The 12,410-nt window shown below is 41.2% G+C and overlaps 1 protein-coding gene across 2 annotated transcripts in view; it reads left to right on the plus strand.

Annotated features, from left to right (window-relative positions):
• Positions 1–12,410, plus strand: part of sgcz (sarcoglycan zeta) — a 728,908-nt gene that overhangs the window by 180,354 nt on the left and 536,144 nt on the right. The gene's annotated exons all lie outside the window — the stretch shown is intronic.

The raw sequence follows: 12,410 nt of genomic DNA on the forward strand, positions 1-12,410 counted from the left end.
ACCAAAGCCAATGAACCTATAAACCTTTTGTGCCTTTGGAGTGTGGGATGAAACCAGAACACCCGGAGAAAACCCACAGTCACGGGGAGAATGTACAATCTCTGTACTGACAGCACCTGTCGTCAGGATTGAACCTGGGTCTGTGACGCTATAAGGCAGCAACTCTACTGCTACACCAGTGTGTCGTTTTCAAATCTAAATATAATGGCAATAAGATTCTTCATGTATGGTTTTATATTTCTGCTTCACAATCAAATACTGGTGTTCCTTTGAATTGAATTTATAGCAAATTAGATAAAATTATTTTCTGTTTTGTGGTTGAGTGCATTGTACTGTTGCAGTCACTCAAGGTGATTTTGTGGGTGAAATTAATCAAGCAAGAAGAACCAATTAGGTAGAGGTTGGATTGCCAACTCCTTGTTTGCCGTTCAGAATGGAGATGAGGTGCAGAGTAAAGCAGTGTTCACACACCAGCAGCCCAGTCCACTGCCCAATTTCAATCTCCGTGGATCAAGATGTGAATGTTTTATTACTTACTGTCACGTGCATATAAATGTTTTTTGAACTATGAATGCTAACAACCTGAAGCATAAAATAGGAGGGCGACTAAATTCATAGCTTCAGAATTCGGGCACACAATGCCGACTGATGGCCAGTCTGTGCTGCCTGCTGATTAACGATTGCAGAGTGCTGTTGAATGCCTGCATGGCTCAGCGAGGGGCAGAGGATAGTGCCACGTAAAATTGATGTGCATGAATTAAAGCCAAACCGCACCTCTCAAGTGTTGTTCTATTCTGATCTTTACACACTGTTCTTCTCCATACTTCAGTATAGAGAACTATTACTTGGGCAGATATGGGTTCATCAGAACGACTCCCCAATTCATCCTCCAACTCTTCTTGCAAGAGCGACATACACTGAATCATTGTGAACCAATTTAGAAGCACTGGCTTCCAATCTACGCAGCACACTGATTGACTTTGTGATCAGCATACTTACAGCAGCTGACAGCTGCCACGAGCTAATACTGTCTCCTAAACAGTGTCCTGCGTGACTCACAAATGCAAGCATGTGCATCAAACACCGCTCTAAAACCAAAATGGCAGTGATAAAGCTGACAAATTTGTGATCTGAAGTTGTGGACATTGCACCCAAAATGTTGAATCACACAACAGGTTCACCTTCTGTGCGCATTCAAAGTGAAAGCTCGGGTTTCTAGAATGAACGTCGCAGTCTAAAAACAATTTGCCTTTTCTCCTTTCAATAGATCTGGTGAATGGTATCCACCATCGCCCAGTCTCACCACACTGACAAGTATGCTAACATTTATTTCCAACTTAATGCATGTGATGGACTGCTTCTTACTCTCAGTTAAGTTAAATTAGCTTCAATCTTGTAACTTTTTCCAAAACAAATGTTTACTATCTAATTCTTAACACCCACTTTTGCTATCTGTCTGTAACCAAAATTTTCTTAAAGACACCTATCACAAAATCTTGGAGACATTTTGTTCAAAATAAAGTGCACCCCATTATTGTTGTATTTGGATAGGGTGAATTTATAACCTTCGATTCAATATGAAAGGTTCCTAATATGTTTTGAATTCTACGGTATCCACGAATTAAAATAAAATGTTCATGTATTTGTTGTGAGCCACAAACCCAAAATGGGGCCAGTCTGAAGAAGGGTCTTGACCCAAAACATCACCCATTCCTTCTCTCTAGAGATGCTGCCTGTCCTGCTGAGTTACTGCAGCATTTTGTGTCGATCTTCTATTTAAACCAGCATCTGCACATCTTTCCAACACAAACCTAAAATGGGAGTTGTCTTGGTTGACATGTTTGGATATATTTAGGTGTGTCTGCCATACCATCGACTAGTCATTCTCATTTGGTGAATGGTTTACAAGCAAAGTGGGTTCAGTTTGTGATGAAACATTAAATGCTGGTAACGACTGTGTTGAAACTGGTCGGCTGTGCCAGAACTTCTGCCTTTGTTCCCCGTCCGTCGGGACTTACTTGTGCTAGAATCAGAAGATCAGCCCTGCAGAGTCCTCGCACTCTGGAATTGAATGACGTGATCTAGTAATACTTCAGTGGGCACAGCCCTGAGGTTCTGTTCATGAACACGGTGACGTCCTTTGAGACTACAAAGCCAGAGTGGAGCTCTGCCTTCTGTCAGGGCTTGCAGAATACTGATTCCTGCGGTGCTCTTCTGGGCAACCAACCCAAGACGGATCAATTTACACCCACATTTGCCGTCTGTCTATTAACCAATTCTCAATCCACGTCAGTCTGAAGAAGGATCACGACCTGAAACGTCACCCATTCCTTCTCTCCAGAGATGCTGCCTGACCTGCTGAGTAACTCCAGTATTTTGGGAATAAATACCTTCGATTTGTACCAGCATCTGCAGTTATTTTCTTACACCCCCAGGTCCATGTGCGCTCATCTTGTTTACCATCATCCTGTCTGGGATCTTATCAAAGGTCTTCCAAAACCCCAAGCATGCTACATCGATTGGTCCCCTCTATCTATTCAACTCGTCATATTATCATAGATCCCAGCAAGTTATCCTTCATTTGGAGATTCCAACAATGTCCTTATTTCTGACAATAGGAGTGCTCTTCCTGACCCAACAAAAACAAATCTGTGGAGTTTGTTCTTTCAGTTCCCCAAATGGAATTCCTTTCCATTTCCTTCCCCAAATGGAAGACCACCCCCATGAGCTTCTGATGGTGATCTGCTTTGGTCACATATTAATGACTGGAAATAACCCCCTCAAACATATCCTATCCCTGCAACCTGAACTGCAGATGTCATGGGCTGGCAATTCATTTGCATAAGCTAGACACAAAACCTGGAGTAACTCAGCGGGACAGGCAGCATCTCTGGAGAGAAGGAATGGGTGACGTTTCGGGTCGAGACTGAAGAAGGATCTCGACCCAAAACGTCACCCAATCCTTCTCTCCAGAGCTACTGCCTGTCCCGCTGAGTTACTCCAGATTTTTGTGTCTATCTTCAGTCTAAACCAGCATCTGCAGTTCCTTCCTACACAATTAATTTTCACATGCGCCTTCTTCGCACAAGAACTAGGTATTATGAAATAAAAATTGTTTAAGTTTATTATATTGTCATGTGTACCAAGGTACAATCAAAAGCTTTTTGTTGCATGCGAACCCGTCAGCGAAAAGACTGCATGATTATAATCGAGCAGATGCTGATTCATTGGAGGTAGTCTCGGAAAGAAGGATGCTCCTCAAATGTGGAGAATCTTGTACAATGCATCTCACCCCCACCGTGACACCCTGGTCAACCTGAGGAGCACCTTCAGCAACAGACTGGTCCCACCAAGATGCAGCACAGAACGCCATGGCAGAACCTTTTTCCCTCTATCTATCAAACTGCAACTCCTCCCACTTTTGTTGTGGGGTAGACTGACTCCCCCCCCCCCCCCCCCCCCCTCCACTCCCCCATCTTTGCAAATTCCTTATCCTGGACTTTTCCACTCGATAATTTAATTTCATGTTTGTGCAATATTACATATGTGCTGTGCAATAACGTCCCTTAAATGTCATTATAAGTATAATGCACATGACACTTTCAATGCCTTGTAATTTTATCTTTCGACTGGTAAAAGACCAATTTCCCTCTGGAATATATAAAATGGTATTGTATCATATCGTATTGTACCAAAGATAGGCACAAAATTCTGGAGTAACTCAGTGGGTCAGGCAGCAACTCTGGGGAAAATGGATTGGAGACGTTTCGGGTTAGGGGCCTAAAACGTCATACTGCACAATACTCACATTGAGCACTGAAACGTCTTTGTTATTTTGGTTTGCTGCTACCTAATTGCCTTCCAATGCCTCGCTTGTCGTGGGCTAATATTTCTCTTCAAAGTTAAAATGAGCATGTAGCTGATAGCTTCCAGGTATCATTGGTACCCATTTGGATCGTAGCACTAGAGACAAACAAGGGCTTAGCAACAGAACCTTATTCACCAGGCTTTACAGGCAGCTATGTTTCTCAGGGGAGGGTTTATTTTGAACAGTATTGCGGCATTATGTATTCAGTGTTACAGTGCATTCAGAAAGTATTCAGACCCCCTCACTTTTTCCATATTTTGTTGAAATTTTTCACATTTTCACAAATAAGGCTGAAAGGTTTACAGCCTTATTTTAAAATTGATTAAATTCTTTTTTATAATCATCAATCTACACACAATATCCCAGGTTGAAGAAGCGAAAACAGGTGTTCAGAAATTTTTGCAGTAATTAAAAAGAAATAATTGAAATATCACATTTACATAAGTATTCAGACCCTTTGCTATGACACTCACTCAAAATTGAGCTTATGTTCATCCTGTTTCCATTGATTATCCTTGAGATGTTTCTTCAACTTGATTGTCCACCAGTGGTAAATTAAATTGATTGGACATGATTTGGAAAGGCACACACCTGTATATATAAGGTGCCACATTTGACAGTGCATGTCAGAGCAAAAACCAAGCCATGAAGACGAAGGAATTGTCCGTAGACCTCCGAGACAGGATTGTGTCGAGACACAGATCTGGGGAAGGGTATAAAACTATTTCTGCAGCATTGCAGGTCACAAAGAACTCATTCTTAAATGGAAGAACTTTAGAACCACCAGGGCTCTTCATAGAGCTGGCCGCCCAGCCAAATTGAGCAATCGGGGGAGAAGGGCCTTGGTCAGGGAGGTGACCAAGAACCAGATGGTCACTCTGACAGAGCTCCAGATTTCCCCTATGAAGATGGGGGAACCTTCCAGAAGGACAACTATATCTGCAGCACTGCACCAAACAGGCCTTTATGGTAGAGGCCAGATGGAAGCCACTTCTCAGTAAAAGGCACATGACAGCCTGCTTGGAGTTTGCCAAAAGGCACCTAAAGGACTATCAGATCATGAGAAACAAGATTCTCTGGTCTGATGAAACCAAGATTGAACTCTTTGGCCTGAATGCTAAGCGGCACTGCTCAGGACCTGGCTAGTACCATACCTACGGTGAAGCATGGTGGTGGCAGCATCATGCTGTGGGGATATTTTTCAGCGGCTGGAACTGGGAGACTAGTCAGGATCAAGGGAAAGATGAATGGAGCAAAATACAGAGAGATCCTTGATGAAAACCTGCTCCAGAACGGTCTGGACCTCAGACTGGGGCGGAGGTTCACCTTCCAACAGGACAATGACCCTAAGCACACAGCCAAGTCCACGCAGGAGTGGCTTTGTGACAAGTCTGTGAATGTCCTTGAGTGGCCCAGCCAGAGCCCGGACTTGAACCCGATCGAACATCTCTGGAGGGACCTGAAAATAGCTGTGTATCGACGTTCCCCATCCAACCTGACAGAGCTTGAGAGGATCTGCAGAGAAGAATGGGAGAAATTACCCAAATACAGATGTGCCAAGCTTGTAGTGTCATACCTAAGAAGACGAGGCTGTAATCGCTGCCAAAGGTGCCTCAACAAAGTACTGAGTAAAGGGTTTGAATACTTATGTAAATGTGATATTACAGTTATTTCTTTTTAATTACTTTGCAAAAATTTCTAAACATCTATTTTCACTTTTGTATTATGGGGTATTGTGTGTAGATTGATGATTTAAAAAAAAAGAATTTAATCCATTTGAAAATAAGGCTGTAACGTAACAAAATGTGGAAAAAGTGAAGGGGTCTGAATACTTTCTGAATGCACTATATCTAAAACAGAGTTAAGGAGACAGGCAATGATGTTCCAACCTTGAAGAAATGATGCAAATGAGTTTCAATGCCATTATTTTTAACACAAAACATTGTTCTTTTGGGTGCAGTAAATTGAAAATTATACCCTGAGCTAAATTAATTGAGTAGAATTCAGTCATCAGTAAACAAAAACAGATAATTTTGGTGACTTAATAAGTCTGATTCAATTATATGATAATGGACCTAAAACCTATAATATTCCTGCCATCCCTACTTCGTGATGGTAAGTTAAATGCTAAATGGAAACTGTTTTACTTTGGGCATCCACAGAATTATCACGGATAGGTGACATTTTGGGTACACTTTGTGTCTTTTTTACAAACCAGCATCTGAAGGTCCTTGTATGACAAAGCCATGGTAAACCTTCTTGAATATCCTGGGGGTTTTTTTTAATGGATAGTAGTATTGGCAGCTCTCCTTAGTGAGTATCTACCTTTATTCTGCTGCAGTTTCTTAATGGCTTGACTTCAATCAGAGGCCTTTATCCCTGAGCTGATCTCTGAAATAGAAAAGCTGGCAACCGCTTTTACCTTGAGATGAGATGCAAAAGCAATATTCTTGGCACAAATCAAATGGTTGGTTCTTTGATGGATAATGAATGAAGTAAGTATACAAGAGCAGGCCTGGATTCTCTCTTCCATCATTTTGAATGAAAGTGCCCAGTGTATACCAGTGGTTGCTGGGCCCATAGTATAGCATGTTATTTACTCACATGTCAATGATAATGTCTCTTGCTGCTTATGGAAATGTTCTGCTTCTCACCTTCTTGAACTTCAAGTTAAATACATCACAATGTGAATGATTGAATCAATAAGAGTGCTTTATTTTAAGAAAAGATAAGGTTGAACATTATTTTGAAATAATATAACTTGGAATATATGATGTTATTGAACACTGGGTGTCAATAGCAAATAGTTATGAAATTATATATTTTCATCAAAGCCTATCAAATTCCTACAATCAATCTGAAGAAGGGTCTCCACCGAAACATCACATATCTATTTCCTCCAGAGATGCTGCCTGTCCCGCTATGTTACTCCAGCACTTGCTGGTTTTTTTGTGTAAACCAGCATCTGCAATTCCTTGCGCCTCCAATTTCAGTTCCCTGCTCCACATTGCCTATATTTAGATGAATGCTGTGGGTGTCTTCGGAGGCTCGGCCAGTAGATGGTTCAAATGCAAATGTCATACACACTTTATAAATGAAATGACATGTATTAAAAGCTAAAAATGCTCAGCAGGTCATATAGTGTTTATAGAAGTGAAATGGAATAAATTACAAGTTATGTTTTGCCATAAAACTGGAAACAGACATATTAAAGTCTCTTAAGACATATTAAAGCTCTTAAGGATAGCGGAGTCAGGGGGTATGGGGAGAAGGCAGGAACGGGGTACTGATTGAGAATGATCAGCCATGATCACATTGAATGGCGGTGCTGGCTCGAAGGGCTGAATGGCCTCCTCCTGCACCTATTGTCTATTGTCTATTGTCTGAAGTACAGTCCTCAGTCTGAAGAAAGGTCTCGACCTGAAACGTCACCCATTCCTTCTCTCCTGAGATGCTGCCTGACCTGCTGAGTTACTCCAGCATTTTGTGAATAAATACCTTTGATTTGTACCAGCATCTGCAGTTATTTTCTTACACTCTTATATTAAAGTACAGAGTAAGGGGAATTGAAGGAGAACTTGAATGATAAATGGAATATAATGAATGGAGGAAAGAACTCAAGCGGGTGATTAGAAGAGTCAAAGGGGGTCTACAACATGACTTTGTTAAATTGGATTAAAGAAATTCCCAAAGTCTTCCATGCCTACATTAAAAACAAAAGGATAACCAGGGTACAGGCAGGACCACTCAAGGATAAAGGAGGGAATTTTTGCTTGGTCTGGGGATATAGGTGAGGTAATAAATCATTACTTTGCATCTGTTTTTACCAAGAAGGACGGAGTGCAGTGAGATCAGTGTAGAGAATACTAATATGCAAGGGATTTTCAGATTAAGAAGAAGGAGGTGTTGGGGGTCTTGTGGATAAATTTCCAGGACCTGATGGGATCTATCCCAGGTTATTGAGAGAGGCAAGAGTGGAGATATAGGGTTCCTTGACAAAGATCTTTATACAGGTATCTTCTCTCGCCATAGGTTAACTCCCGGAGGACTAGAGAGTAGCTGATGTTGTTCCTTTGTTTAAGAAGGGATGTCGGGAGAATCCAAGGAATTATAGGACAGCTAACCCACGTTAGTGGTAGGGCAGCTATTGAAGAGAATTATTCGGGATATATTAACTCCCATTTGGATGGGTGAATTAGGAACAGTCAGCATGGCTTTGAACACAGCAGGTTATATCTTATTAACTTGATTTTGAGGAGGGGTGGTGATTGATGAGGGCAGGCAGTGAATGTTTTCTCCATGGATTTTAATAAGGCATTTGATAAATTCTCCCACGGTAGGCTGATCCAGAAGATTAAGATGCACATGCTTAAAAGTGACTTGATCATATGGATTTAGAACTGGCCTACTGATAGAAGAAAGAGGACTGTGGTGGAAAGACAATATTCAAACTGGAGGTCTGTGACCAGTGGAGTTCTGCAGGGATCTGTGCTGGGACATCTGCAGTTTATGATATATTGCTGGTGTCATGGAATGCGAGGAAGGCTGTCAAAGTAGTCAAGAGCCAAGTCAAGAGTGTTTTTATTGTCATATGTCCCAGATAGAACAATGAAATCCTTACTGGCAGCAGCACAACAGAATATGTAAACATAGTACACTGTAAACAATATAATAAACAAACAAAAAAAGTTCAGTGTGTGGATTCAGCGTAATATAGATCAGCTACAGAAATGGGCAAAGAAATGGCAGATGGAGTTTAATTCAAGCAAGTGTGATGTGTTGCACTTTGGAAGGTTAAATATAAGGGGAAATTTGTAAATTTCCCCGGTGTGGGACGCATAAAAGAATATATTATTATTATTATTATTATTATTAAAATATCCAATTAATTGCATGACCCTTAAAGCATTGGTGTACAGAGGGATCTTCGGGTCCAATCCATGACTCCCTGAAAGTGGCAACACAAGTAGATAGAGTGGTAAAGAAGGTATAGGCTGGGCCTGCATTCATTAGTCAGAACATTGAGTATTGAGGTCAGGAAGTCATGATGCAGCTTTATAGGAATTTGGTTAGATGGCATTTGGAGTATTGTGTGCAGTTCTGGTTGCCTGGAAGAAAGTGGAAGCTTTGGGAAGAGTGCAGAGGAGGTTTACCTGAATGATGCCTGGATTTGGGTGTATTAACTACACTGAGAAATTAGGCAGACTTGGATTTTTTTCTTCTGGATTGCCAGAGGTTGCAGGGAGACCTGATAGAGGTATATTAAATTATGAGAGGCATAATCGTTTTCTCAGGATGGAGAAATCAAATACTAGAGGGCATAGCTTGCAGGTGAAAGGGGCAGTGTTGAAAGGAGATACGTGGGGGATTTTATTATACAGTTGATGTGGAGCCTGCAATGGGCTGCTGGGGGTTGTGGTTGAGGCAGATACATTGGTGGCATTTAAGAGACTTTTGGATATGCAGGGAATGGAGGCATGTGGATTATGTCCAGGCATATAAGAGATAGTCTTGGCATCATGTTCAGCACAGACACTGTGGGCTGAAGAGCTTGTTCTTGTGCTGTAGTGTCCTATGTTCTTGTTGGTCCTGTGTAATAATTTAATTGATAAATAAATCTGTTTGTTAGTTTTAACCGGAATGTAACAACATCATCAGTATTCAACACTTGATCCTGTTAATTAAGCTGATTCAAGAAAGTACGAGATGCCCAAATGATTTCTGATGTGATCTACCCTGGTGCTGGATAATAGTTATTTCCATGCCACAGCAGCCAGCAATAGTTAGTTCACAGTTTACTTATAGAACTGCCTTTCTGCTATCAATGCAAGTTAATTGTACAGTACATGGGAAAATATTGATTGCTACAATGGACAGTGATTTGTTTCAAGTGATTTCATTAAGAGACTTCCCCAGTGGTCCTCTCTGATTTATCAGTGCTGTGTGGATGCTCAATCATGTCCGAAGGCTTATCTCATTTAGATAGGAATGTAATGCTGTACCATCTATGCTATTTTTTGCACATTTTTTAATTATGCTTAAAAATAGCACTTTGAAACCTTTAAAACATTCTTACATAAATCAATTCTTGCATAATTCTATATAGATTAATTACTTTTACAGTTTCTTGCAATTTCTGTTGCATGTTTGTCTCAATTCTCTCTAACAGCCACCAGCTGAGATATTAGTCAAAAGTCAAGAGTGTTTAATTGTCGTATGTCAACAAAGGAAGAATGAAACTCTTACTTGCCACAACTTAAGCCCTTAAATGCAATGATACACAGATAATATACAACAATCAGAAACTACAATAAATTAATAACCTTAATACTAGGTGACCATAATAGTGCAAAATGTAAAGTCAATAGTTCAACCATGGACACAGTCCAAAGAAGATTATAATTGCTTCGGAGAGTGTTATGCAGTGTTCAAGAGTGACGATTGCTGGGAAGAAGTAGTTCAGGATTGTTTCTTGCAAATATTTGTAAACTGCTGCAAAGTATTCAATGTAACAAGCCATTGAAGTTATATGTGTGTTCAGGAATCTGCTCTAGTCCTGTTGATATCATTGAAAAGGCAGGCATGATGATTGCAGGCCTTATGGTTCCAACTAGATTAATGTCCATGGTGATAAAGTGGGGAATGGGGGGCTGAGAATGCATTGGAAGCCAGCAATCTGAGCCTGCAGAATACTGTTGTGATTGGGGAGAAGGGGGAAGCAGATTGTGCATTGGATTGCGGTTTATCTTTTGTTCCATGTTCAGTCAAAACACAAATGTATTTGGAAAACCCCAAAATTTGTGTTCAGAACAAATCTCCCAAGGCTTTGCATGTCTATTACTAAAATACATTATATCCAATGGTCTGACAATCGTCAATAAAGCAAAAAGCAATTTCTGAAAATGATGTGATTTTCCTTCAAAAGGTCATCCTGTTTATGGAAAAGTAAACAAAGCAGTCTCAGAATAGGATGGCAGAATTGGATAAATTTAGAACATAAGGGAAGAAAATTCATTTTGACTCTCATTCTTCGCCTCGCATGCACTTTGCAGAAAGTTGGCAAAACTCTGTGCCAGTGTAGCTTGTGTTTCCTTTGGTGGAAGGTGGAAGATGAACAGAGCACAGAAAAAGCTGAGAAAATGGACTGCTGTGTTACTTTTTAGTTTAGTTTAGCTTAGTTTAATGTCACATGTACTGAGGTACAGTGAAAAGCTTATATTGCATGCCATCCAGTGAGTGGAAAGACTAGACATGATTACAATCAGGCTGTACAAATACAGAATGAAGGGAATATGTTTAATGGAAGATAAAGTCCAGTAAAGACCGATTAGAGTCCGATGATCTCCAATAAGGTAGATGGTAGGTCACGCCATCACTGCAGTTGGTGGTAGGATGGCTCAGTTGCTTGACAACAGCTGGGAAGAAACTGTCCCTGAAAGTGGGGGTGTGCATTTTCACACTTCTAGATTCTTTTTGCCCATTCCTCACTTTTGTCAGGAACACTTGCATCTCTGGCTCTTCTATCTTTCTGGTTATCAGCAGAGCAGGCGCATGCTGGTTTCCTCCCACACTCCAAAGACGTACAGGTATGTAGGTTAATTGGCTGGGTAAATGTAAAAATTGTCCCTAGTGGGTGTAGGATAGTGTTAGTGTGCGGGGATCGCTGGGCGGCACGGACTTGGTGGGCCGAAAAGGCCTGTTTCCGGCTGTATATATATGATGATGATGATATGATGCTACTCACACTTGTCCTTGTGAATGCTTGGGTGGGGTTGGAATGACAGTCCAACAGCCAAATCAGGTGTGTTTGTGAGGGGTGGGGTTTAGTAGGTGGCAAAGTATATTTGCAAGGAAGTTGAAAATCAGCCCCAATTTCCCCTACCTGACTGTTATGACAATGGTGTAGGAAGGAACTGCAGATGCTAGTTTAAACCGAAGATAGACACAAATGCTGGAGCAACTCAGCGGGACAGGCAGCATGGTTATGACAATGGTTTACTTCCTAATTATATCAGGAATGGGTTGTGTAGAGAAGCCCTGTGATGTGTGGAAAATCAGATGGGCATAGACAATAGACAATAGGTGCAGGAGGAGGCCATTCGGCCCTTCGAGCCAGCACCGCCATTCAATGTGATCATGGCTGATCATTCTCAATCAGTAGCCCGTTCCTGCCTTCTCCCCATACCCCCTGACTCCGCTATCCTTAAGAGCTCTCTTGAATGCATTCAGATAATTGGCCTCCACTGCCTTCTGAGGCAGAGAATTCCACAGATTTACAACTCTCTGACTGAAAAAGTTTTTCCTCATCTCAGTTCTAAATGGCCTACCCCTTATTCTTAAACTGTGGCCCCTTGTTCTGGACTCCCCCAACATTGGGAACATGATTCCTGCCTCTAACGTGTCCAACCCCTTAATAATCTTATACGTTTCGATAAGATTCTTATACGTTTCGTTAAGATTCTTATACGTTTCGATAAGACGATACCCCTAAAGTACCTAACCCCTTTCTCCTGTGTCCCTCCCCCTCCCAATGCACACCTGT

The sequence above is a fragment of the Rhinoraja longicauda genome, chromosome 1 (genome assembly GCF_053455715.1).
Source record: "Rhinoraja longicauda isolate Sanriku21f chromosome 1, sRhiLon1.1, whole genome shotgun sequence".
In the NCBI taxonomy this organism is placed as follows: domain Eukaryota; kingdom Metazoa; phylum Chordata; class Chondrichthyes; order Rajiformes; family Arhynchobatidae; genus Rhinoraja; species Rhinoraja longicauda.